Below are 27,684 nucleotides of genomic sequence, written 5' to 3'. Positions count from 1 at the left end.
CCTGCAGATACTGAATGGTTTTGCATGTATTTGTAAACTTCTTTTAGCATTCCTGATTATATATTCATCTGTTGCTTTGAACTGGTTTTAACATCTTACTGGTCCCCTCATTAATTAATGAACTAAATAATGTCTTTCATGTGTTCATTTATATTTGTATGAGGTCAGGCCTTCACCTTTTTTTAAAAAAAAATTATGTTATAACATCAGGAAGGCTGACCCAAGGCTACAGAGCCTGGGAAGATTCTTATGCCTCCATTTAGGTTGCCAAGATAGAAGGGAGCAGAAACTACATGATCATATTTGGGAATTTTATGACACGTTAGGCCTTGAGGGTACCTTACACCACACTATCATTCGACTTTCGGACAATGACCTTCAAACATGTTTTCAGGAACATATTATATGTGAAAATTAAAGGTAAGATAAAAGTCATGATAAAACAAACTACCCTGGATCAAACTCTTTTACTAGAAAAGAACCATACTTTTGCAATTTTTTCTACCACCCTATTTTTAACAACTAAGTATGTAAAAGTAAAGAAAAATGTAATTTCTTTCAGAATCAAAACATGCCATGGCATATGACCCAGCAATCCCACTATTGGGCATATACCCCGAGAAAACCATAATTCAAAGAGTCATGTAAAACAATATTCATTGCAGCTCTATTTACAACAGCCAGGACACGGAAGCAACCTAAGTGTCCATCAACAGATGAATGGATAAAGAAGATGTGGCACATATATACAATGGAATATTAGTCACAAAAAGAAACGAAATTAAGTTATTTGTAATGAGGTGGATGGACCTAGAGTCTGTCATACAGAATTAAGTAAGTCAGAGAGAGAAAAATAAATACTGTATGCTAACACATATATATGGAATCTTAAAAAAAAAAAAATGGTTCTGAAGAACCTAGGGGCAGAACAGGAATAAAGACGCAGATGTAGAGAATGGACTTGAGGACACAAAGAGGGGGAAGGGTAAGCTGGGATGAAGTGAGAGAGTGGCATGGACATATATACACTACCAAATGTAAAATAGCTAGCTAGTGGGAAGCAGCCACATAGCACAGGGAGATCTGTGACCACCTAGAGGGGTGGGATAGGGAGGGTAGGAGGGAGATGCAAGAGGGACGAGATATGGGGATATATGTATGTGTATAGCTGATTCACTTTGTTATAAACCAGAAACTAACACACCATTGTAAAGCAATTATACTCCAATAAAGATGTTAAAAAAAATGCCATGGGTTAATTTCTGCCACATGTACACTGTAATATAACAGGAAAATAATCTCAAAAATAATATAAAAAGGAATGTCAAGCAATAAAGCAACTGTAATTTCTTTTATCTTACAAACAAGTAAATGATAAATTAGTAAAATCCATCTGGATTAGGCCTAACAAATTTAGTGGCAGCTTTGATGAGATATGGGTAAAGGACTTCCTAATAGCTAGCCAATTGGTGCCATGAGATTCAGCTTCTCCTCTCAATTCTCTTTCTGCAGATAAAGTTAAAATGCCAATATCTTTGGGAAAACTAATACATTAAGCTACACTGTCATTTAAATCTCCATGTGTGTGGAAATTTTCAGAAAAAAATTTTAAAACAGAAAGAACATGGAAAGAATGTATAATAGAAGGAAAAGAATCATGACACAAAAAGAGGTAAAAAGATAAAATTTTGCTACTTCACACTAGGCCCCTGATTAACAACCACCTTCTTCTTGGACAGAAATTAGAATACGTGTTCCTAAGAGAAATCTTGGGTACACAAAGGTAAGAAGGAGTACAGCAATAGAAAGGGCTAGTGGCCTGAAATAAGTTACTCAAACTTGGGGCCTCACACCCTCTAAAAGGTTCCTTGGAATGATCCAATGAGATCATGTATTTCAAAGCACTTGGCATATCAAGGTGCTCAATAATGTTTATGAACAAATAAATGATCGAACAAACTCTTGAATATGAGCTGTGGCCTGACTGTTTGTTGTTTTCCTAATTTTATGAATGGTGTTAGCAGAGAAAGTCTGAGAAGGAAATGAATAAATAAATGGAAAAAGGAATAATGCAAATTAGACACACTAAACAAAAGCCTAGTATGTGGATTTCTGAAATTTATTTGTAAGACCAGAGTAAATTATATAGAGTATCTGATTAACTACAAAATATACTATATACATACGAATCTATGAAGATGTATAATAATTACTCAGTTTTCTGAAATTTCTTTAAAAAGTTTGAGATAGTTACACATACATTTTCTTTAAAAGTGAGTAGTAAAAAGCTAATGATATGACTGAAAATCTAAAAGTTGTGCTATATTTTCTTCCTATTGTATTAACATTCTCAGTTGAAGTTCAAAAACAATAGTATCCTTTTATTCCAGACTATAAATTACAGTAAATTCTTATAATGACAACATAAGTCCATAATAGAAATGCTGACAACTGAATAACAGTGGAACAGCTCAGCATAGCTATAGTTAGGCAGTAATAGCATTAGCCTGTGCTTATATCAGCAAAACTCTCTATATTGTTTTTTTCTTATCTCCAAATTGAATGGATTTTGACACCTCCCCTTTTTTTGTAGTTGGGCTAACTCTCTCTCTCTGCATATAAAATACATTTATATATACCCACAAATATATCTTACTTCTATATTTCCAAGCAATGTATTATGTGGGAAATACAATTTTCTGTTTTAATGAACCTAAATATGCAGGTTTCGCGTGAGAACACACAAACAAATAATTTTATCTTGGTGCCACTTTGAAAATATTATTTGTCAAGATCAAAATAGCTGAAATTTAACTGTTTTTACTATTTTTATCTGATAATCTTATAACCCATTCAAAACACATATATGAGAAAGAATTTTGCTTCAAAAGAGTCCACAATCTAAAACTGGACAACATGAACCAACTGTTCAGTAGTAAAACAAATTAGTTTCAGAACAAACATTAACTGATAAGAATGCATTTCAAGGATTTTTTTACCAGGCACATAAGAAACTGTCAGCTTTCCCAAAATATCTTGACTCCAGATAAAAAGCGAAAATAGAGATTAGTGAAAGGAATAGTGGGGGTGTATTGAAAAATATTGGATAAATTCAAAATAAATAAAAAAGTTTTCTTTGGGGACTTTTTAACTGATGTTAATTAGTATAATCAAATACAGCAAACCAATAGATAGTATGAGGAAGAATACCCCAGTATGAATGTCAGACACAATCTGGGGTATTTCCAAACAAAATGGCAAACTGTTTCAAGGTTATCTCTGGCATCATTTCACCTCACTTTTCAGTTTTCTGTTGCCACATGGCACCCACTCCCAAAGCCTTGAGTCTTAAAAGGTACTTAGGACATCCTACTGCAGTGATATCCAGAAAAGATCCCATGCTCCAGACCACTCTCTGCCCCCTCCATCCATCAGAGACACTTCACTCAGTTCTGATAAATTGATTCCTAATACTAAGTAATACTAATGACCAAAGCATTAATCCTTGGAGGATTATTTGCATATAACAGAGGACCTCACAATTTACAGAAAATAATCACATGAGTCTAGATCTTTACACATTTAGCTAGATTTGGGTAATAATAATTGGCTACATTTATTCCCACTAAAGGGAAGTTGAGCAATTAATCACCTAAAGAATTTAGATATCCTCAAGGAAAACTTTCTATATAACTAAGGCTCCTCTCAATTTAGATCATTGTTAGAAAAAAAGGACTATTTCATATTCTAGCTTGAGAAATACACATCTATCCTTTAATCCTTACCAATGTTATACATGTTATTCTTTATCATTTAATTACGTGTGTTTGAGACAATAATGCTCCTTTTCCTTAGTAAGACAGGAAATATGGCAGAAACAGCTAGATATCCCTCTACACCCATTATCCTTTTATCCTTTCTCTTCTCCAATTACAGAATCCTTAGCTAGGCACAGGGCTGCATGAAATAAAGACTGCATTTCTAAATTCCACTTTAACTGAGGTATAGCCATGTGACTAGGTTCCAACTAATAGAGTGTGAGAAAAGTGATGGGTGCAACTTCCAACTTCGAGAAAATATCCTTAAAAGGAGTAGAAGTGTCTCCTTTCCTTCCCTCCTACTTTTTGAAAAGATATAATCCACAGATTCTAAAATATCTGTGAGAAATATCAAAAGAAGCTGAGATTGGGCAGGCGCTACAAAATAAGAGCTCAAGGGACTATGAAGGAGGGAGAACTCCGTGTGTACCATTTGCTTCCTGGAAGGTGAAAGGCTCATTTTGACTTGCAAGAATCTGGTTTCTTGTTTGCAGTGGCCTGAGAAGGAACCAGGAGCACAGGAATGGTGAGACACAGTGGCAGAAATGTGCAGGTATGCAGAGCATGGAGGAAATATTGAACCTGTGAGCCCAACTCCTGGAAGGCAGCTAGGAGACAAACTTCAGCTAATCGTGACATGATTGCAGAGGCACTGACAAAAGCGCAAGCAAGGAGCACTGAATATATTCAACTATAGAACAAAGACTAAAACAGATGAGGGAAAGTAGTGACAAAACAAATGAAAATGTCATATACTCTGACAAAGTAGAAATTGTACCATTTACAAAAATTGGGAAGAGAGTAAAGAGGATTAGGGGTAAAGTGAGGACTGAGATCTAAAGCATACATTGGCTGGCAGTCACGGCATGTATTTAACATTGAAACATCAAGTAGTAGAGAAGTATAAGCACATTAAAGATTTTTTTTTAAACTGAAAAAGTAAAGCAGAAACTAACATACCATTGTAAAGCAATTATACTCCAATAAAGATGTTATTTAAAAAACACTGGGGCTTCCCTGGTGGCGCAGTGGTTGAGAGTCTGCCTGCCGATGCAGGGGACACGGGTTCGTGCCCCGGTCCGGGAAGATCCCACATGCCCCGGAGCGGCTGGGCCCGTGAGCCATGGCCGCTGAGCCTGTGCATCCGGAGCCTGTGCTCCGCAACGGGAGAGGCCACAGCAGTGAGAGGCCCACGTACCGCAAAAAAAAAAAATAAAATAAATAAAAAAAAAATAAAAAAAAAAATAAAAAAAACTGAAGAAGAATATCACTGTCTAAAACTAAAGGGAGAGGCGGGGAGAAGAGAAAGGATGCTCATTTTCATCACCATTCATAGTAGGGAATTAATAGATGCTACCTAGAGAAATGGGGTGAGAGGATTCGGAAAGATGACAGGAACAAAAAATAACATGACTGAATTAAAACCAAACACGTGCTGCATCAATAAATAAAAAAGGGTTTCAAAGAAAAAGATGGCTCGTATTGCTCACAATGCTAAATTCAACTCTATGCTGCATTTATGAGGCATATCCAGAATAAAGTAATTTAGAAAGGAAGAAAGTGGAAGATAGAGGAAAGGTACAGCAGGAGTCATGATTTTAATATTAGACAAGGTAGAATTCAGGCCAAAAAGCATTAAATTAGATGAAGAAAGTTACTTCCATAATACAAAGATCTAACTCACAATGAAGACATAACAGTTATTAATATCTTCACAGAAAATAACAGAGCAGCAATAACCATGAAATATAAATTGCAAGAGATAAAGGAAAAGCCAGAAACAACAGTAGTAGTAGAAGACTATAATTTACTTCTCACAGTCCATGACAAATAAAATAGACAAAAAGTTATGTAAGAATAAAGAAACAAATAATATAATTAAGACTATCTGATTGATACATTAAACTTTTTGCCTTAAAAATAGTGTAATCCTTCTATATAAATATCCAAGGAATAGTTCAAAATACTAAATATTAAACCACTAAAAATCAAAACAGAACCTTAATAAATTCCAAAAGGGAGAAATATTACAGAGACCATCCTGATAATATTGCAGGGGAAAAATGGAGATAAATAAAAGTAGAAAACAAAAGGTCTTTCCAAGTGGAAGTTCCTTGGGTCAAGAGGAAATTAAGAGCAAAATTATAGCGCTTCTAGAAAATCACACATAATAGAATCTATAGGATATGGCTAAAGCAGTGTTCAAAGCAAAGTTCATTAGTTCTAAATACTTACATTAATAGGAAAGAAAAACTGAAAACAAGTTAATAAGTCCTCTCAATTAAAAAGAAAAACAATGATAAAATAATTAAAAGGGAAATAGAAGAACTTAAGATAAAGGCAAAAATAAATGGGTTAGAAAACAGAAAAAAAAAACCAACAATAAATAAATCTATGAGCTAGTTCTCAGTAAAATAACGTTGGGAGAAAGCACATTGTGGTGGATTAAAGATGGCCATAAAGTCTTTGTCACTCTCCTCATTGAGTGTCAGTCTATTTCCCCTCCCCTTGAATCTATGACTTGTTTTGGCAAGCAGAATGTAGGAGATAATGCTTCATAATTTTCAAAGTTACACCTTGAAAGAGATCTGCCTGCATCTATTCGAATATTCCCTCTTGATCTCTATGTGAGAAGTTTGACTACCCTGTTGGGACAGAGACTTGAATCCACTTTGGATGTTTCAGAAACCACCAAGCCCCTAGCGGAACACAGCCCTATATGACATAGAGGAGAAGAAAAACCCAGTATCTCTCTGCTTGAATTCCTAGTCCACAGAATTGTGTGCAAATTATAACATGGTTGTTGTTTTAAGCCACTGAGTTTTAGGATGTTACACAGAAATAGATAACCTTAGAATAAGGTGTTGGTGCAACTAAAAACCTAAAATCTGTGGCATTAGATTTGAACCAACAATACGTGGAGGTCTCAGGGGCAGAGACTGTTGGTAGAGACTACAAGTATGGTGAGGAAATGCTACTGGAAGCTGAATGTAGCCCAGTGAGTGACCTTTTGATACCATGTGGAGTAGAACTGCCTACATAAGACCAGTACAAATTCGTGTTCCATGAAATTATGAGCAAATAAAATGGTTGTTTTTAAGTTACTGATTTTTAGAATGGTTTGTTATACAAAATAGATAACCAAAATACAAATGCATAAGACATGATAAAGGAAATATAACCACAAAAATGAAGAATATTTTTTAAAATCATAAAAGAGGCTATTTTAATAAATTCTTTACATATAACATTGGAAACCTAGATGAATTGGATAATTGTATAACAAAATACAATTTACCAAAAAGTAACCCCAGTTACAGAACAAAAAAGAAGAAAGAAAAAGAAGGAAAATACTCAAATTCCTTCAATGAAATAGGATAATCATTGATCCCAAAACCTAAAAATATTTTACAAATAAGAAAACAATAGGCCAATCTCACTTACAAATATCAAAGCAAAAATCCTAAATAAAATGTAAGTAACAAGAATCAGCAGACCGTTAAAAGAATAAGTGAGTTGTATTCCAGGAACACAAAAATGCCTCAAAATCAGGAAATCTAACAACACAATTCATCATGTAAGTAAAGTTAAAAACAAAAACCACAATCATGTTCATAAACTCTGAAAAGGTATTTGATAAAATTCAACAACCATCCTTGACAACAACATTTGATGAATGTGAGAGGTTTCACTTCTGGGTATGACTTGCTAAGATACTATAGGATGACCACCACTCCCAGCCCCTGCAGAAAACTATGAAGATCTGGACAAAATATGAAAAGCAACTACCTGAAAGTCCCAGAGAATGAACAAATACAGAGTCTATTGGGGAGTTCATGCTCTGTTGAAGGAAGGAGGCAATGAGATAGTGTAAGTTCCTATTTCTGAAGCTTTTAGCCTGGGGCTGAGTGTGGCTTAAGTAGTGAGTAGAGCAGCAGTGGGGGCTTTGCATGGAAAAACTCTTCCTGGTCTGGGAAACCAGAAAAAAAGAAGCTAAGAAGACACAAATGCTGAAAGAGTGGGAGAATCCTAGACGAGAAAAAGCCAGAGAGGGGATCCCCAAATTCTGTCTACACATAGCTCAAACTGACCCCTGAACCATGCATGCTCAGAACAAATTCAAAACAACCTAGGTAAAAACAAAATATCAGAACAGAGACTGAAGCTACCAAATGAGAGACAGCATTTGAAGTAAACACAGAAAACCATGCTCATCAGAGAGAAATAACAGAATTTAGAATCTCCACAATTTAACACTCATGTCTAAGAAACAATCCCAAATTACCTAGCATACAAAGAACCAACTGCCCCCCCTCCAAAAAAAGAGAACATTTTCAAGAGAAAAGAAGATGAACTGAGTTCAAAGTTAAGACGAATCATATATTGGAACTCAAAGCCCAGAATTTTATTTTATTTAATTTTTAATTTAGCCACTTGGCTTGGCTTGTGGGCTCTTAGTTCCTTGACAAGGGATTGAACCCTCACCCTTGGCAATGAAAGTGCAGAGTCCTTAAAAGGCTAGAATTTTTTAAGCAACTAATATGACTATCTTTAATGAAGTAAAGCAAAACATGTTTGGAGTGCATGAAAATCTCAGCAGAAAAGTGGGAGGTCTCAGCAGACACAGAAACAAACAAACAAAAGGAAATCCAAGAAGTGGAATTAAAAAAAAAATTCAACAAAATAGAAATACATGGGTACTTACTAACATGATAGAATTTATCTACCTCACAACCAAATGTTAGCATCAGGCTTACTGATGGAAATACTAAAGGCATTCCCACTAAAGTCAAAACAAAAAAAGGACACCACTGCCATCACTATTATTTAATATTGTACTAAAGGTCCTAACAGTGCAATTATATAAGATATAGAAATAAATGTCACAGCAATTAGAAAGAGGTAAGTACTATTTATAGATGCTATGATTGTATACCTCGAAAACCTAAGGGAATCAAATGAAAAACTCCCACAAATAGTAATATAATTCAGTAAGAGAGTGGAGGAAAATTAATATATAGAAATCATCAGCTTTGTTACATATAAACAATAATTAGAGATAGGGAGAAAAGGTCTGAATCACAAGAGAAACAAAATGATGAAATAACTAAGAGCAAATTTAAGAAATATATAAAAACTATTTGAGGAAAACTTTTAAAGATATTCTAAGTAAAACAGACTCAACTTCAGAGGCATACGTTCTAAGTTAATTTATGAATGTAAATGTTATCCCAATATCCAAAGACAGAAACTATAAAGTTCCTGAAGAAAACATAGGTAAATTCTATGGTTTGATGATCTGCTAGGAGGACTCAAAGGACTCAGCATATAGTTGTACTCTTGGCTATGACTTATTACAGCAAAAGGATACAAAACAAAACATGCAAAGGGAAAAGGCACATCGGGTGAAGTCCAGAGGAAATCAGGCAAAAGCTTCCAAGAGTGCTCTCCTAGCAAAGACACAAAGGACATACTTAAGTCCTCTAGCATTAAGTCTTCTAGCAATGAACTGTGACAATATATGTGAAGTTTTGTCTACCACGGAAGTTCATCAGAGACTAAATGCCCAGGACACATACCAGGATAGCAGACTCCCAAAGGAAAGCATGTATTCAGCATAAACCACACTATTTATAGAAACAATTTAGGCACAGTGAGACACCCTTATCATATAAGAAGTATACATAAATATACGGAACTGTTTACCAGCCAAGTTCCCAGACACCAGCATGGGTCAACTTTACAAACAGGTCCTTCTAAGAACAGCAGTCTCAGGACTGCTATGTTAACTGTTTCCTGCACTTCTTGAATATGAAAAGCCTAATTATCAGTCAACATCCAAAAACCATACAAGATTGATAAAATTAACTATGTAAAAATTTTTAAAATCTTATTTGTGGCCAAAATTCACTAGGAGTAAAGTTACAGATAAGTGAAAATTTATGAAACTGTGAAAGAATTTTTACAACTCATATCTCAGACAAAAAGATACTATATCTTTTTATAAATCCTTATTATATAAAAAGCCCCCAAAAATGAATCCTAAAAAGACTACAACTTAATAGAAAAACTGAGAAGAAAAAAAAACATTGGCAGAAAAAGAAATACAAATGGCTCAACCTCACCTACCATAAGATAAATGTGTCAGACAGAGAAAGACAAATATCATATGATGTCACTTATATGTGGAACCTAAAAGGAGGGTACAAATGAACTTATTTATAAAACAGAAATAGAGTCACAGATGTAGAAAACAAACATATGGTTACCAAGGGGGAAAGGAAGGGAGGGATAAATTAGGAGATTGAGACTGACATATACACACTACTATATATAAAACAGATAACTAATAACCTACTGTACACCACAGGGAACTCTACTCAGTACTCTGTAATGACCTATATGGGAACAGAATCTAAAAAAGAGTAGATATATGTATAACTGATTCACTTTGCTGTACAGCAGAAAATAACACAACATTGTAAATCAACTATACTCCAAAAAAAATTAACTTAAAAAAACAGATAAATGTGAATTAAGGCAACACTCAGATACCATTTCTCACCTATCAGATTGGTGAAAGTCCAAAGTTAGACAGCATGCTCTGCTGGGAAATGAGGCACTCTCAAACACAGCTGGTAGGAATTCAAACACCTATGCAGAGCAATTTGGCAATATCTACCCATATTACAAATGCATATACCCTTGACCCAGTCAAATTCTTGGAATTTACTTGCACTCTATAAAATTACATACATATAAGGTTATCCACTGTAGCACTATTTGCATTAGCAAAAGATGAGAAACAACCCAAATGTCCATCAAAAGGGTTAAATACACCATACATAAAACATAATACTATGCAATTTTAATAAAGTTGTTGCTTTGTGCCATGGAAAGATCTCTAACATGTATTACAAAATGAAAAAAGCAAAGTAGAAAACAGTGTTATGATTTATAGAAAATAAGATTTCAGGTTGGTTTTGGCTTATACACGTGTAAATATATGTTAAAGATAAACAATACATAATATTAGTTACTTGTGAGTAGAAAATAGGGAAATAGGTGAAAACAATTTATACTGTATATCTTTTATTATTGCTTAATTGTTGGACCATGTAAATTTATTATCAAATTTTTAAAATGTCAATGTATTCTGTAACCAAAACTGAAGCAGCCTTAGGAGATGGTTGCTTAAGGAATAATCTTAGCATGAGATAAGACCATGTCCCAGGCCTGTTATTCATATCTTTGCCAGACACTGGTAGCCAGCTCAGAGGCAAAGTTGGAATGGAAAGGATAAACTAAGAGGACATTAAGTGAAAGACCTAAAATTTAAAGTTAAAAAAACTGTTCATGTTAGATCTCTAGCTATGGTTATTCGCATATGGAACTGAGTGGAAACAGGGACACATCTAGAGCCTAGTAATGATACTGAGCAGATGATGCCCACAAGCATGTAGACCCCAGACCAGTTGGACCTGAACGTTGATGATGCTGACTCCTTACCTCACCACCAACCCATCAGAAGAATGTCCATAAGCTGATCACGCCCTCTTTGAACAATTACTATTAAACTTCTATCTTCCCCAAGTGGGGGACACGTAGTTTTTCGTGGCAGAAGCCCGCTGTGTCCCCCTTTGCCTGGTGAAGTAATAAAGCTATCCTTTTCTACTTCACCCAAAACTGTCTCCAAGATCTGATTTGGCACCGGTGTACAGAGAAGCTGAGCTTTTAGCATCAGTTAAGTTTTTAAGTGGACTGCATTACCAAAGAAACCACAAGCCAAAAGCCTGTTCAAATTCTAAAGCAATCTCTAGACCTCCAAATCTAAACAGCTGGGACTTGGCTATGAAAACTTTGTAGTCCTCAAGAGGGATGAAGGGTAGCAGAATATGCCACCCCAAAACGTGCCACTCTGAAATACGGATTATTTTCAGCTGAAGGAAAGTAAGAAGAACCAGACACAAGAAAAATTATCTGTCCTTCTCCTCTCTACCAGGAAGAGCAGGACGATTCTTCATCTCCAGATTACTCTAGATTCTAATCAACCTGTAGGTTGACACCAGAGGAATCTATGTAGCAAAACTTACTAACTAGTCCCTATCTTCCATTATGTTTTCCTCATATATTTACTTTCCCACAGGTTGCCACCCTTGAAAGCCTAAAATCCCTTCTTGTCGTTACTTCTCTACAAATTTGTTGTTCTTTGTTCAGATGCTGTATAAGCCCCAAATTTAAACTAACCCTTTGAGTTACTCATCACCAAATACTCACATGTGTTTTTCACAATATATGCATTAATAAACTTCTGTTTTTCTCTTTTTTAACCTGTCTTTGTCAGTCTAATTTGCAAGGCCCCAACCAATGAACCTAAGATGGGTAGAGGAAAAATATTTTTCTTCCCTACTAGGATATATACTTTCCAATGGCTACACTCAAGTGGAAAGAAAATCAATGGAGTCTGACCCCAAGATGACCTAGATGTTGGAATTAGCAGACAAGAATTTTAAATCTCAAGGCTTTATGCTCAAGGATATAAAAGAAAATATACTTGTAATCAATGAAGAAATAGGATAGCTCAGCAGAAAAATAAGAAATATGAAAAAAAAATTAAAATGGAAATTTTAGAACTATTAAATACAATATCTGAAATAAAAAATTGACTGGATGGGCTTAACAGCAGATTGTAAACAACAGAAGAGTCAGTGAACTTAAAGACAGATAAGTAGAAATTATCTGTTTAAAATACAGAAAAATTTTTTTAAAAAGAAAGAAAAACCCTATGATCTGTGGAACAGTATTAAAAGGTCAACATACTTGTAACTGGAAACCCAAAAGGAGAAAAGAGAGAGAATGGGGCAGAATAAAGAATATTTAATGAAATGATGGCCCCAAATTTCCCAACTTCAGTGAAAGACAAATTTGCATATTGAAACGCAGCCTACACCTAGCAAACTTAGGCACATCGCAGCTAAAGGTCTGGGGGAAAAGGGAGAAAATCTTGAAAGCCATCAGAGAAAATGACACAGTACATATGGGGAAAGAGTAATATGAATGACAGCTGATTTTGTATCAGAAGCCATAGAGACCAGAAGATAGTAGAAGGAAATATTTAAAGTGATGAAAGAAAAAAATTGAACCCAGAACTCTGTATCTTGCAGAAATATGCTTTAAATATGAAGGCAATAATAGCAGCATTATTCAAAATAGCCAAAAAGTAGGAAAACCCTCAAATGTCCATTAACTGATAAGTGGATAAATAAAATGTATATCCACACAATGCAATATTATTTGGCAATAAAAATAAATTAAGTACTGAGACATGCTACACATAGATAACTCTACAACATAAAATAACTTAGGCTAAGTCAAAGCAGCCATTCACAAAATAACTCTTATTGTCTGATTCCATTTGTATTAAATGTCCAAGATAGGAAAATTTATAGTGATTGAAAGTAGATTAACTGTGTGGTGGGGAATAGGGATTAATTACTAATGTTTGTGGTATACTTTTAGGAGGGGATGAAAATGTTCTCAAATTAGATTACAGTGATAACTGGTTGCATAACCCTGTGAATATATGAAAAAACACTGAATTGTTTACTTTAAATGGGCAAATCATATGGTATGTGAATTATATCGCAATAAAGCTGTTTAAAAAAAAGACTGAAGGCAATACAAAGACATTTTTAGATACGAGAAAATTAAGGTAACTCATGGTCAGCAAGCCTGCATAGTAAGAAATGTAAAGGGAAGGTCTCCAGGCTGAGAGGAAATAACTAGATGGAGACTTGAATCTACAGAAAGGAATGATAAGCACTGGAAACAGTTAAAAAAAGAAGTGTCACTTAAATGTCGATTTAGATAAAATACAATGACTATTTAAACCAAAAACAATAACACTGTATTATGGAGTTTATAGACTTATGTAGATGCAATACCTACAATAATGATGGCATAAAGAACAGGGAAGTAAATGGAACAATATGGTTACAAGATTTCTGCATCTTATATGAAGTGAAAATTATATGAAAGTTAATATAATTATATTAACTGTGAAGTTAAGTCTGTATATTCAAAGCCTTGGAGCAAAAACTAAAAATATAATAATACAGTAGTTAAAAGGCTTACAGATAAATTAAAATTCTACTTTAATGTTTAGTCATTTTGAATGGTACTAGCCATAAGGATCATACTGTTGATAGTCATGGGCTAAAGGACACTTAAAGAAAAATAAGCAATACAAGAATATGTAATACTTGCAACATACCTCAACTACATTTAGATTGTGTATTAAGTAAAAGGGTACAACTGTAAGATGCTCTACACTACTGATAAATGAAGGAAACAAGGTTATTTAACAAAAGCTAAATTATAAAGTCTATGAGTCAGAACTGAACAAAGCCAAGGTCCTTTAAAAAAATGGAGAATTGCTGAATATATATTAACATATCTAAAGAAAAAGCCTGTCAATCTGAGGAGCTGTTGGTCAGCAAGAGAAAGCCAAGGGAAAAAAGGCACAAGAGGCAAACCTTAGCAGTGCTCATCTAAGCACTAACAGAGAAGAAGTTATGGCCCGAAGACTTCAAGTACAGTCCTAGGTAAGATTATTCCTCTTATGGAAATGAATGCATCAGGCTAGTGACAAATTCAATTTATATAATTTTTCTTGTTTCCACTCTGTGTTCACTAAATAACATTCTAAACTTGACTTCCCTTGTATGACAGTCACACATAGAGAGGATATCTGACTCACATTAACTCAAGTCTGTGTAAACTACCACTCATAAATTAATAAATCAGAATAGTTATTTTAGACATTGGTCTCTGTTAGCCTAGTTTGTGCTCATGAGAGATGAGCCCCCCCCTCACAATATGCTTAATTAGGTTCCTAAGCATGGAACCTGAGAGGAGATCTCCAGACTATGATAATACCATGGTCACACAGTACTTCATGAGGCTATTTATTTCCTAGGTGTACGAACTTCACTGAGTAGTTCAAATCATTTTCTTTTTAATTACAAGAGTTTGAAATTTAAATCTTCATATTATTAAAAAACTTTGCTTTTTAACAGATGTGCTTGATTACATAAGACAGTGGAATAAAGAGATACTGCTGACAAAAGAGAACATTGGCGAAAGGTCAGGAAATGAGACATAGTCCCTAACATAAGCTATCCCTTAGATGTAACAGAAAAGAGATTCATTCACAAAACTGGAAAATAGTGCCCAATTCTTGTTTATAATAATTTATTTGTACAACAACTAGTGAGTTGCTTAGACCATTCATCTACATAATGATAGTGCTAGATCTCAATATTATATTTATTATTACTACATCTGCTTGTACTGTCTTGGTAGAAATCAGACAAAATGGTTGTATCAGAATGTGAAAATGAACAGGTCTTAGATCAAACCTCAAATATTCCCAGCGAAATGTGTTATGAGAATTGCATCATAAAGATCTATAAATATCAGAATTACACATTTCCTCTTGATGGCCAGAATAAGCTCTACATTTTGAATTTCCATTTAACACATACTGGTTAAGATGCCTTGTAAAAAGGATGAGGCAGGTGTAAAACAAAGGAAATTATTTTACTGATATTTTTAAGACTTTTTTGTACGGCCCTCCCCCCATTTGAGCCCTTTCCCACTCTAATAGTCTAATGAGACTAAGAAAAGTTTCTGATCTTTTCAGAAGCACTGGTTTGTTATAAACTTAATGAGAGAAGGCAATATGTAAACTAAAAAAGAAGGGCAAAAAAAACAATTCAGTAACATCTCTGTAGAAAATTACAAATAACTTTTATTTTCAAATCTACTCTATTACAAAGATCTTCCTCACAGAATGTCTTATTATATCTTAGCTTTGTTTGCTTGGTATTAAATATCCCTATTTTTCTGTGATAAGACTTCCAAATTCTTCTCCATCCTGGTTTTCCTCCTCAACATTTCACTCAAAAAACATTTTCTTTTAGCATTTATTATATTCCAGGACCTATACTGGATGGAGGCAATTCAAAGACAAATAAGAGGATGCATTTCTTCCAAGGAGCTTATATTCTATTAGGGAGCAGCATATACATAAATTATTAAGTGAAGTAAAGAGGTATAAAGATGTCTGAAACATGTCTGAGTACAACGTGAGCATATAATAGTCAGTAAAGGGCTTCCCTGGTGGCGCAGTGGTTGAGAGTCCGCCTGCCGATGCAGGGGACACGGGTTCGTGCCCCGGTCCGGGAGGATCCCACGTGCCGCGGAGCGGCTGGGCCCGTGAGCCGTGGCCGCTGAGCCTGCGCGTCCGGAGCCTGTGCTCCACAACGGGAGAGGCCGCAACAGTGAGAGGCCCGCGTACCGCAAGAAAAAAAAAAAAAAAAAAAAGTCAGTAAAATTAATACTAGCTGCCATTTAAGGTAAACCCTCAAATATTGGTGGCTTAATACAAGAAAAGTGTTTTATTTCTTGTTTACATTACAGTCTAATGCCCAGTGACAGGCAGCACTTCTCCATCTCTTAAATCTGCTACCTGGAAAACATGGCCTCCAAGGTCACTGAGGCAGGAAAAAGACAGGCTGGAGTTTTTCAGGAGATGGTTGTTTGGGGCCAGGTTTCAAAGTGGCCTGAATCCCTTCCCATAGCAAGCATACTGTCCCAGAACTCAATCATGTGGACCCAATTTAATGATAAGTGAGGCTGGGAAATGTAGAGGACCCCATAGATATTTATTGAACACTAACAGGCTCTGCCACAGGGTGTAAAATGAAGAACAGTTAATTCTACTTGGAAAAACTTCATAGAAAATGTAATGCTTGAGTTGGGTATCAGATCACTCTACTTTATCAGTTTCTACCATACATGATGGGAAAGCCAAGAGAATCAACTGAACAAAATATTACAAACAATAAAAGAATTCAGCAGAGTAGTTGGGCATTCACTCATTCGATAATTACTGAGTGCCTATTCTAGATGCATTGGAAACATCATTGAATAAAATAAAAATTCTTAAATTTTTAAATTAAAAAAACCCCATGGAGTTTATAATCTAGCTTGGGGAGATACTAATAATAAAAAAGTAAATAAAAAATCATATAGCATGTTAGTAGATGATAAGAGATTTGGAGAAAGAAAGAGTGGAAATGGGAGAAGAATAGGTTTCATTTTTTTAAAAAGTGGTCTGGGAGGCTTCATCCAGAAATTGACAGTGAAGACATGAAGGATGTGAGAGAGTTAGCCATAAGGATATCCTGGGGGAGAGCATTCCACACAGAAAGAAAAACCAGGACATTATCTTATGATCAGGAATTTTCTTGGCATTGAGAACAGCAAGGATGTCCGTGTGGCTGAAGTAGTTTGAACAACAGGACAGGAGAAGGATATGAGGGCAGAGGAATACTGTGGCCATATCATTAGGGTTTTATAGGCCTCTGATCTTTATCTGACAGAGATAGTCACTGAAGAGTTTTAAATATAGAAGTAACATGATATTTATTAAGTTTATGTATAAAAATTGATTTACATTTGTAGCAAAAAATAAAATCTATAGGAAAAATTAGAGAAATGTGCAAAATCTATACAAAATGTTTTTAAAACACCCCTGAAAGACACAAAAGAGGATTTGAATAAGTAAGAAGATATGTACTGTTCTTGGATAAAAAGACTTAGCACTATAAAAAAACTTTTCCGTATGTGAATGTATCAAACTAATGCAATTACCCCCTCAAAAAGTCCACAGTTTTTCTTTCTGGACAAACAAATTAATTCTGAAGTTCATATGAAAAAATTAAAAAGCAAGGATGGTTAGGGGTGTGGTGGTGCAAAAACTAGACTTACCATATATTAAATCTCACTATAATGATTCAGCAATTAAAAGAGGTTGCTACTGGCACATGAACAGATGGACAGACCAAAGGAAAATGAGAGAAATTCCAGTAAGAATTTAAATACATATGAAACTTAGTATATAAGAAAGTTGGCATTTCAAATCAGTGGGGGAATTCGTGCATTTAATAAATAATTATTGAGTACCTACTATGTTTCAGGCACTATTCTAGCAGTAAACATAAGAATAAAAATTCCTGCCCTCATGAGGATGACATTCTAATGGGGATTATGACATTTAAATCAAATATTGGAAGGACTGGGTAGCTATATTGCGGAAGATAAATCTGGATCCATACCTCATACCATATATGTATTCTAAATAGAAAAAATATTTAATTTAAAAAAAAGAAGCTGAAACAAACATGGGAAAATTCTTTACAACTTTGGTATAGGAAAGGCTTTTCTAAGTATGACAAACTCGAAGTTTAAGAAAACAAAGATTGAAAATTTGGACTGCAGACAAACAAAAAGATTACTGCATGGAAAAATAAACACCATAGGCTAGGTAAAAAGAAACATAATAAACTATAAATAATTATTTTAAATTAATATTACACAGAAAAGGCTAATCTCCCTAATATAAGAAAAGTTCTAGAAATAAAAAGAAAAGGATCAATAACACAATTTTTTAAATTAAGCAAATATGTGAACAAATGCTTATCAAAAAAATAGTTAATATTTTAAACAATGAAAGCTGCCTGACTTTATTTATAATTAGGAAAATATAAGCGAAGAGAACACTGAGATACCATGATTTTATCTATCATATTGGCAAAAATCCAGAAGTCTGACAACTCTGTTGCAAGGGAAACAAGTACTCAAATCCATTACTGGTGGGAGTTCAAAATGGTATTATAATCCCCACAGAGAACATTCCCTGGAACCCATGGAAATCTCTGGGCTGCCTCTTAATACTCTACGTCAATTCTCAATAGTGCAGGTTAATGGCAAATTACAGCAATCAAAAAAAAAGGCTGGAGTATTGAGGACTCAGATCCCTCAGGAAAGAAATTTGGGTTACTCCACTTGGTAAGAAATCTACTGATGTGATGGCTGAAGACAAGCGGAGTATGGAATGGATAGTGGAGAAGGAAGCCACAGATATCACCTATGGTCTCATAACAAATTAATTACAAAAAAGATTGTAATATGTATCTTTTCTGCTTGTTATATGTATGTATTTATTTGGAGATATTAACCATTTTCTTTTCATTCTCCATCTTACCATTACTGGAGGTTAAACTTAGCGATTAGTCTTTATATTACAGTATATTCAGTTGCACTATGACTAAATCTGAGGAGTAATTAATATTGCCAGCTATAAAAACAATTACTGTTGGGACTGAATACCTCTTAATTTGGGGAAAGTATGAGAATTTCTCGGTGTGTGGAAGTTCAAGTGAGTATAAGATGTACCTATAGAAGCTGGGTAGTCAAAGGAGGGATATGCCAGTTATCAATTTACTGCCTCTCACCTCTAAATCTAGACTTTGTCCAAGCTTTGTGAAACTTGGGCTTGAAAGTATACTATTTCTTTCTCCTTTGCCAGCTGGCATAATGTTAGGCCTTGTCAGTAGAGAGCACTGGAAGGACACCGTTAAGAAGGGATTCTTTTTCTTGCTCCTATGGTGTGATGGCCAGTTGGAGGCTTCTGGTGGTATACCCAGTTATACACACCCTCCAGAAAGTTTCAGCAGCACCCCAGCATGTCTTGCTCACACACTAGCAAGCAGCCTCTCAGTGAGACTCACCAGCAACCCAACGGGTGATTTCTGCTTAATAGCCTTGGCCTGAGAATTTCTCCACCATCTAATAGGCCATAGCCAAACTCTCTCCATCAAGATCTGAATCTCAGCATTGATGGAGCATCCCCCAAGTTTTTTCCTTTCTTGAGTACTCTCCCTCAGCTTAGAGGTAGTAGCTGCTCCCTGCATCTTCTGTTCCTGTATTCTTTATAGGAATTCTTTTTACCAATTTAAATTTTTTATACTAAATTAGGGAATATCAAGAATGACTTTATGCCAATAAATTTAACTACTTAAATGAAATGGAATTTTCCTTGAAAGGCACAAACTACCACAGATTACTCAAGAAGAAACAGATAACTTTAACTTTACATCTATTAAAGGCATTGAATTTATATTTAAAAATCTTCCCACAAGTAAAACTCCAGACCCAGATGGCTTCATTTTTAAATTCAACCAAATATTTAAGAAAGAAATATTACAAACCCTACATAAACTCTTCCAGAAAACTGAAGAGATGGGAACAACTTTCCAACTCATTCTATGAGGCTAGCATTACCTTATAAAGAGTTCACAGTGTATAATTCCATTTACTATATAAAATTCTAGCCACTGAAAAATCAATCAGTAGTGACAAGAAGCAAATCAGCATTTACTTGAGAACACAGGGATGGTAGGAAGAGATGAATTACAAAGGGGAATTAGGAAACTTTGAGATTATGGATATTTTCATTATCTTGATTATGCATGTGGTTTCATGGCTCCATACTTATGTCAAAACTCACACTGTACATTTTAAATATGTATTCTTTAAATATGCTTTAATATAGGTATAAAATATACCTTAAATATACCATATCAAGCTGTAAAAAATTAATATAATTTACTACATTAGTCAAATAAAAGAAGAAAATCATATGACCATTTTGATAGGCACAGAAAAAGCATTTAATAAAATATAAAACACATTTATGATAAAACTCTCAGCAAAGAATAAAAGGGAACTTCCTTAATCTGTTAAAAGATATCAACAAAAAACCTACAGTTGATATACTTAAAAATGACATATTGAGCTTTCTTTCCTTGAGGTCAGAAACAAGACAAGGATGAGAGCTCTCACCACTTCTATTCAACAAATATACTACAGATTCTAGCCACTACAATACAGCAGGCAACAAAGTAAAAAAAGGTATAAAGATTTGGTAGAAGTATAACTGCCATTTTCAAAGATGACAAGATTGCAGATTCTTTAGGACTATTTAGACACACAATTATCATAATTCATATGTGAATTCAGCAAGATCATTACACATAAAATCAGTATAAAAATAATTTTATTTCCATACACAAGCAGTGAGCATTTGGAAAATGAATTTTTTTAATGCCATTGAAAATGCCATCCAAAAACATTAAAATATCTATTTTTAAAAACTAATGAAATATATGCAAGATCACAACACCAAGACTAAAAAATAGATATTGCTGAGAGAAATTTAAGAAGACATAAAATCACAACATTGTAAAGAATTGTACTCTAATAAAGATGTTATTAAAAAAAAGAAAAAAAAAGAAGACATAAAATCAAGGTATATAACATGTTCATGAATTGGAAGTCCTCAACTTTATTTGAGGCCAATTCTCATATTTGACCTAAAGATTCAATCCCAGTTAAAATCCTTGCAGGATTTTTTGGAAGTTCACAAGCTGCTTCCACAATTTAAATTAGACAAAATTGTAAACCAGACAGACTAGTTTCTACACAGCAGCTAAAGGCCTGCTTTGAACAATCTCAATCATTGATTGGATTAGGTAATCTATGATTACTAGTGCCTCTAACCACTTGTCAGAATCTTACGTAAATCCTCTCTAAAAGAAGATAATACCATCAAAAACCTTACAATATCTCTACAGTTTTCACACAAAATGTCTGACACATTAAAAAATAACTACCTATGTAAGTACTCAAGACAATCCGATTAAAAACCAAATAGATGTTTTCCACAGAAACAAGAAAACTGATTCTAAAATTCATATGGAATTTCAAGGGACCCTGCATAGACAAAATAATTGTGAGGAACAAAGTTAGAGAACTAACACTTCCCAAGTTCAAAACTTACTACAAAGCTAAGTAATCAAAACAATATGATACTGGCATAAGGACAAACATATAGACAAATGGAATAGAATAGAGAGCCCCAAAATAAACCCTCACATATACGGTCAATTCAACAAGCATGCCAGGACGATTCAATGGGGAAAGAGCAGTCTTTTCAACAAATGGTGATAGGAAAACTGGATAGTCATATGCAAAGGACCTTACCTTACACCATATATAAAAATTAACTAAAAATACAAAAAGCCCTAAACATAAGACCTAAAACTATATAAACTCTTAGAAGAAAATATAGGGCAAAGGCTTCATAACATAAGGCAAAAGCTTCATGACATAGACTTGGCAAGGATTTCTTGGAAATGATACCAATAACACAGGCAACAAAGGAAAAAAACCAACAAATTGGACTTGATCAAAATTAAAATGTTTCGTACATCAAATGACACTATCAACTGTATAAAAAGGCAATTCATAAGATGGGAGAAAATATTGTAAATCACACATCTGGTAATGTGTTAATACCCAGAATGTACAGAGAACTAAAACTCAACAGCAAGTAAAAAACAACCCAATTCAAAAATAGGCAAAGGACTTAAATAGACATTTCTCCAAAGAAGATATACAAATGGCCAGGAAGCACATGAAAAGATTTCAACATGTCTAATCATTAGGGAAATGCAAATCAAAACCACAATGAGGGCTTTCCTGGTGGCGCAGTGGTTAAGAATCCGCCTGCCAATGCAGGGGACATGGGTTTGAGTCCTGGTCTGGGAAGATCCCACATGCCGTGGATCAACTAAGCCCATGTGCCACAACTACTGAGGCTGTGCTCTAGAGCCCACGAGCCACAACTACTGAGCCTGTGTGTCGCAACTACTGAAGCCCACGTGCCTAGAGCCCGTGCTCTGCAACAAGAGAAGCCACCACAATGAGAAGTCTGCACACTGCAACAAAGAGTAGCCCCCGCTCGCCACAACTAGAGACAGCTCGGGCGCAGCAATGAAGACCCAATGCAGCCAAAAATAAAAAAAATAAAATAAACCACAATGAGATACCGCTTCACATCCATTAGGCTATTATCAAAAAAACAGAAAATAACAAGTGTTCACAAAGATGTGGAGAAATTGGAACTTCTGTGCATTGCTAGTAGGAATGTAACACGGTGCAGCCACTGTAGAAAACAGCAAGGCAGTGCCTCAAAAATTAAACATAGAATTACCATACCATCCCACTCCTGGTTATATACTCAAAAGAATTGAAAGCAGGGTCTTGAAGAGATATTTGTATACCCATGTTCATAGCAGCATTATTCAGAATAGCCAAGAGGTTAAAAACAACCCAAATGTCCCCCAATGGATGAATGGATAAACAAAATATGTTATATACATACAATGGAATATCACTAATCTTTAAAAAGGAAGGAAATTCTACACTATGCTATAATGGAAGAACCCTGAAGTCATTATGCTAAGTAAAATAAGACAGACATACAAGCTAAGTATTGTTATGATTCCACATTTGAGGAACCTAGGACAGTCAAATTCATAGAGCCACAAAGTCGAACAATGCTTACCAGCGCTGGAAAGAGGGGAAATGGGAGGTTATTGTTTAATGGGTACAAATTTCCATTTAGGATGATGAAAAAGTTCTGGAGATGGATAGTGGTGATGGTTGCATAACAATGTGAATGTACTTAATGTCACTGAACTATACACTTAAAAATGGTCATAATGGTAAGTTTTATGTTATCTATCTTTTACTACAGTAAAAAATAATTCAAAAAATACTAGAATTCACCTAAACCTTAAAATTGTTATGGTGAATAAGAATCATACTTTCATAAAGTAAAATTCACAACTTTAGTTAATAAATAGTATGTAAAATATATTTATACTTCCATTTATACTGCCTCATTTTCTTTTTTATATGAAATATACTGAAAACCACAAAAAAGGTGTAAAAAACCCACCCATAATCACTGCATAAAGATTATTTACTGATCTTGTAGGGCTAATATAACACAGTACATTTTACTAAACAATTTAAAATTTGAGTTTTCTGTAATTACTTGCAGTAATACATAGGTGTAATTTGTTCCTTTCCTTCCTTCATTATACTTATTTATTCATTTATTTATTTTGCTAGGCACAAAAAGCAGAAAGATGGCAAATCTCTGCCCTCAAGGCATTCACAATTTTGAGGAAGGCAGTAAATAAACAGTTAAAATATTAATCAGTGGCATAATAAAGGTATGTATGAAATGCCCAAGGTATAATGGGGTACAAAAGAAAGAGCCCATGAAACTGCCTGGTTAAGACAAAGAAGGCTCCACAGAAGAAGTGATAAATTAGCTCTCTTCAAAGACAAGGGAGGAAAGGCATTTCAGGCAGGCGAACTGACATATGCCAAAGCATGGAATCAGGCTTAGCATGTTTGGGAACCTGCACATTGTTCAGGATGTTTAGAACTCAAGGTACATACGAAGAAGTTATAGGAGAGGATGTCAACAGAACAGACCAATATGATGAAAAGCTTTGAATGCCAGGCTAAGAAATTTGGAGATACGCTGTATCCTTTGAAATATTTTGTGAACAGAAAAGACAAAGACAACTACAGCAGTATTGTGAATGAGACTAGGATAGAAGAAAGAAGGCTACTGCAATACCTCAGGAGAGAAACAATACTAAGGAAAGAGCAAAGAGATACAGAAGTAAGGATAAATTCCATTTAATCCAGGACTTTGTAAATAATTAGATGTTGGTACAAATGAACTTATTTACAAAACAGAAATAGAGTCACAGATGTAGAAAACAATCTTATGGTTACCAGGGGGGAAAGAGGAGGAGGGATAAATTGGGAGATTGGGATTGACATATACACACTACTATACATAAAACAGATAACTAATAAGGACTTACTGTATAACACAGGGAACTCTACTAAATACTATAAGTGGATATATGTATATGTATAACTGATTCACTGTGCTGTACAGCAGAAAGTAACACAACATTGTAAATCAACTATACTCCAATTTAAAAAAATAATATTGAGCCACTGAATCAAAAAATAATAATAGACGTGACTCCAAACACATGCACACACACACACCTGAAGCACAAGTTTCACAAATAATACTTACACTCATTATGCACTATTTATTCTAATATTTTTTCTATTCTTTTCATTAAAAAAAGACAGACACAACTAAATTAATTTCAAGACATATCAATGAAAATAAATAGAATGTAGGGTGGAAAAATAAAACTTAATCATTTCAATAAAGACAGAAAAGGTAAAGTTCAACTAACTATATGTGTTTACAGACACACACTGAAAAATTGGAAGAAAAAAGTGTATTAGTCAAATACTGAAAAATGAAAGCTAGTATAGCTACCTTAATGTCAGATAAATAGATTTTAAGGCAAAAAACATTACAGATAAAGAAGGTCACTATATCATGGTAAAAAGGGATACTTCACCAGAAGACATAACCATTCTAAATTAATATAGGCTTAATAACATTGCCTCAAAATATTTTCAGCAAAAATTAACAGAAATTGTGATATTAAAGATCCAAAAACAGTGAGAAATTTTGACATAACCCTTCAGTTATTGATAAATCAAGAAGATTGAAAATTAGTAAGGATATGTAAGATTTGAACAGCACATTATAACAAGCTTGATCTAAGGTACATATATAAAACCCTACATCTGTCAATTAAAGAATATACATTCTTCTCTAGGAGACACAGACCATTTAAAATACTGTACATGAACCAGGCTCCAGAGCAAATCTCAACAAACACTAACGAACTGATGTCATGTAGTCCTCAACTTTAAAATATTAGCTTAAAAAAAGAAAATCACTGTGCTAAATCACCAAATAAAGAAAGTAGATCAGAAAAATGAGAGGAGGCTGGTTTGAAAGAAAGTCCAAAGAGGCTCTAGAAAGCTCTCTCTTCCTACCATGTATGGCATAATCTTCCGTATTTTTCCATGTGTTTTTTACAACGCTTTAAAAAGCAAGAAAAATACTCTTAGCTTGAGGGTCATACAAAAACGATCTGGCCTGTGGTTTGTAATTTGCTTACATCTAGAAGAAGGTACTCCTCATTCTGTCATACGTTGTCTCTGCAGTCTGACAGCTGGCTCCTTACTAGCTCTTCCAGAAAATAAATCTGCCAGTCAAAAGTTCTACCCAGGTACATCTGCAAACCAGGAAGCAGGCACTCACCAGAACCCAACCAGGCTGGCACCCTAATCTCAGACTTCTGGCCTTTAGAACTGTGAGAAATAAGTTTCTGTTGTTTATAAGCCACCCAGTCTATGATATTTTGCTATAGTAGCCTGAACTAAGACCCTAGTTTTCTTCCCATTACAATGATTCTCCAAATTTCAGTACTCTGAACTCTTTCTTTCAACTTATTCACTGCAGCATAACAGACATTTATTTAGTATACAGACAAGTATTAAGTATACAGCTTAATAGAACACATACTCTGACTACAGTGCAATTAAATTAGATATAAATCTTAAAGGATAACCAAAAAAAACCCCATACATTAAAGAAGAAATCATAATGGAAAAAATTTTAAACTTAGTACTGAACAACAGGCTATAAAATTTGTAGGAAGGAGTTAAAATGTATTTGGAAATTTTTAACATTAAATACTGTCTGTTAAAAAGAAGGTTAAAGATCAATGAACTGAAGACCAAAGTTAAGGACTCACAATGCCTGACTTCACTTATTATAAAGCTACAGTTATTGAGACTATTTGTTACTGGTAAAAGATAGAAATACAGATCAGTGATTTAGAATAGCCCAGAAGTAGACCCACACATATATGCTCAATTAATTTTTGACAAAGATGCAAAGGCAATTCAATGGAGAAAGGATAGCCTTTTCACCCATATAGCTATACCAAGATCAAGACACAAAATGTTACTATTTTTTAATTATTAAATTTATTTTTTTCTGGTAAGCATTTTGGTTTTGTTCTGTAAATGCCACATGCCATATCCCCTTATAAAGAATCCAGAATGAATATATCACAAGATTAAGTGAACCCTGGGAGTTGTACTCAAAGGCCATTTCTTTAATTTTTTCCTAGTTGTATGACTTTTGGCAAGTCAGTTAATTTTTAATTTTCCCTTTATTTTTCTGTTTCTTTAGGTCTCCTCTCCCCCTTTTCTCTAAGGTTTTTCTGAGAATGAAACACGAAATGTACATAAGAATATGGTCAGTAAAGAAATTTGGGGGGATAATGGAAATGTTCTGTATTTTGTGGTGGTGGTGGTTTCAAGGGTATAAACATTTGTCAAAATTCATCAATTATGCACTTAAAATGAATGTAGGGACTTCCCTGGTGGCACAGTGGTTAAGAATCCACCTGCCAATGCAGGGGACATGGGTTCGAGCCTTGGTCCAGGAAGATCCCACATGCTGCAGAGCAACTAAGCCCATGTGCCACAACTACTGAGCCTGTGCTCTAGAGCCCGTGAGCCACAACTACTGAGCCCACGAGCCACAACTACTGAAGTCCGTGCGCCTAGAGCCAGTGCTCTGCAACAAGAGAAGCCACTGCAATGAGAAGCCCATGCACCGCAACGAACAGCAGCCCCCGCTCACCACAACTAGAGACAGCCAGTGCATAGCAAGAAAGACCCAATGCAGCCAAAAATAAATAAATAAATAAATAAATAAATAAATAAATAATGAATGTAGTTTGTCATATATAAATTATATCTCAGTAAATGGATTTAAAAATGTAAAATAATGTAGAAGCTCCTGGTGGGTGAGAAATAATTGCTAATTTGTTCCTTTATCCCCTTCCTTTTTTACCTGAGAGGAAAAAATGCCTATTTTTAAAAACAGTCACTCACTATTCCCTCCATGAAAACTTCTAAAAACTTCCTGAGATAATTATAAGGTTATTTCTCTGCCTCTCCTCCTCCACACTAAATCCCAATATCTTTCACTTTTCCTGCGAATTTTACTTTCCTATCCTTTAATAAGATCTTAAATCTAGATTCTATACCTCTCACACTTCAGTTAAGTAACAAAAACAGATGCACATGCTACAAAGTATCTTTAGATGTTAGCTCTGCTAAAATCTGT

The 27,684-nt window shown here is 34.7% G+C and overlaps 1 protein-coding gene across 2 annotated transcripts in view; it reads right to left on the bottom strand.

Moving 5' to 3' along the window:
• Window positions 1-27,684, bottom strand: part of NRG4 (neuregulin 4) — a 126,779-nt gene that overhangs the window by 39,995 nt on the left and 59,100 nt on the right. The window lies entirely within an intron of this gene.

The sequence above is a fragment of the Mesoplodon mirus genome (genome assembly GCF_964341445.2).
Source record: "Mesoplodon mirus genome assembly, chromosome: 4".
Taxonomy (NCBI): Eukaryota; Metazoa; Chordata; class Mammalia; order Artiodactyla; family Ziphiidae; genus Mesoplodon; species Mesoplodon mirus.
This window is presented reverse-complemented; position numbering and strand designations above follow the sequence as displayed.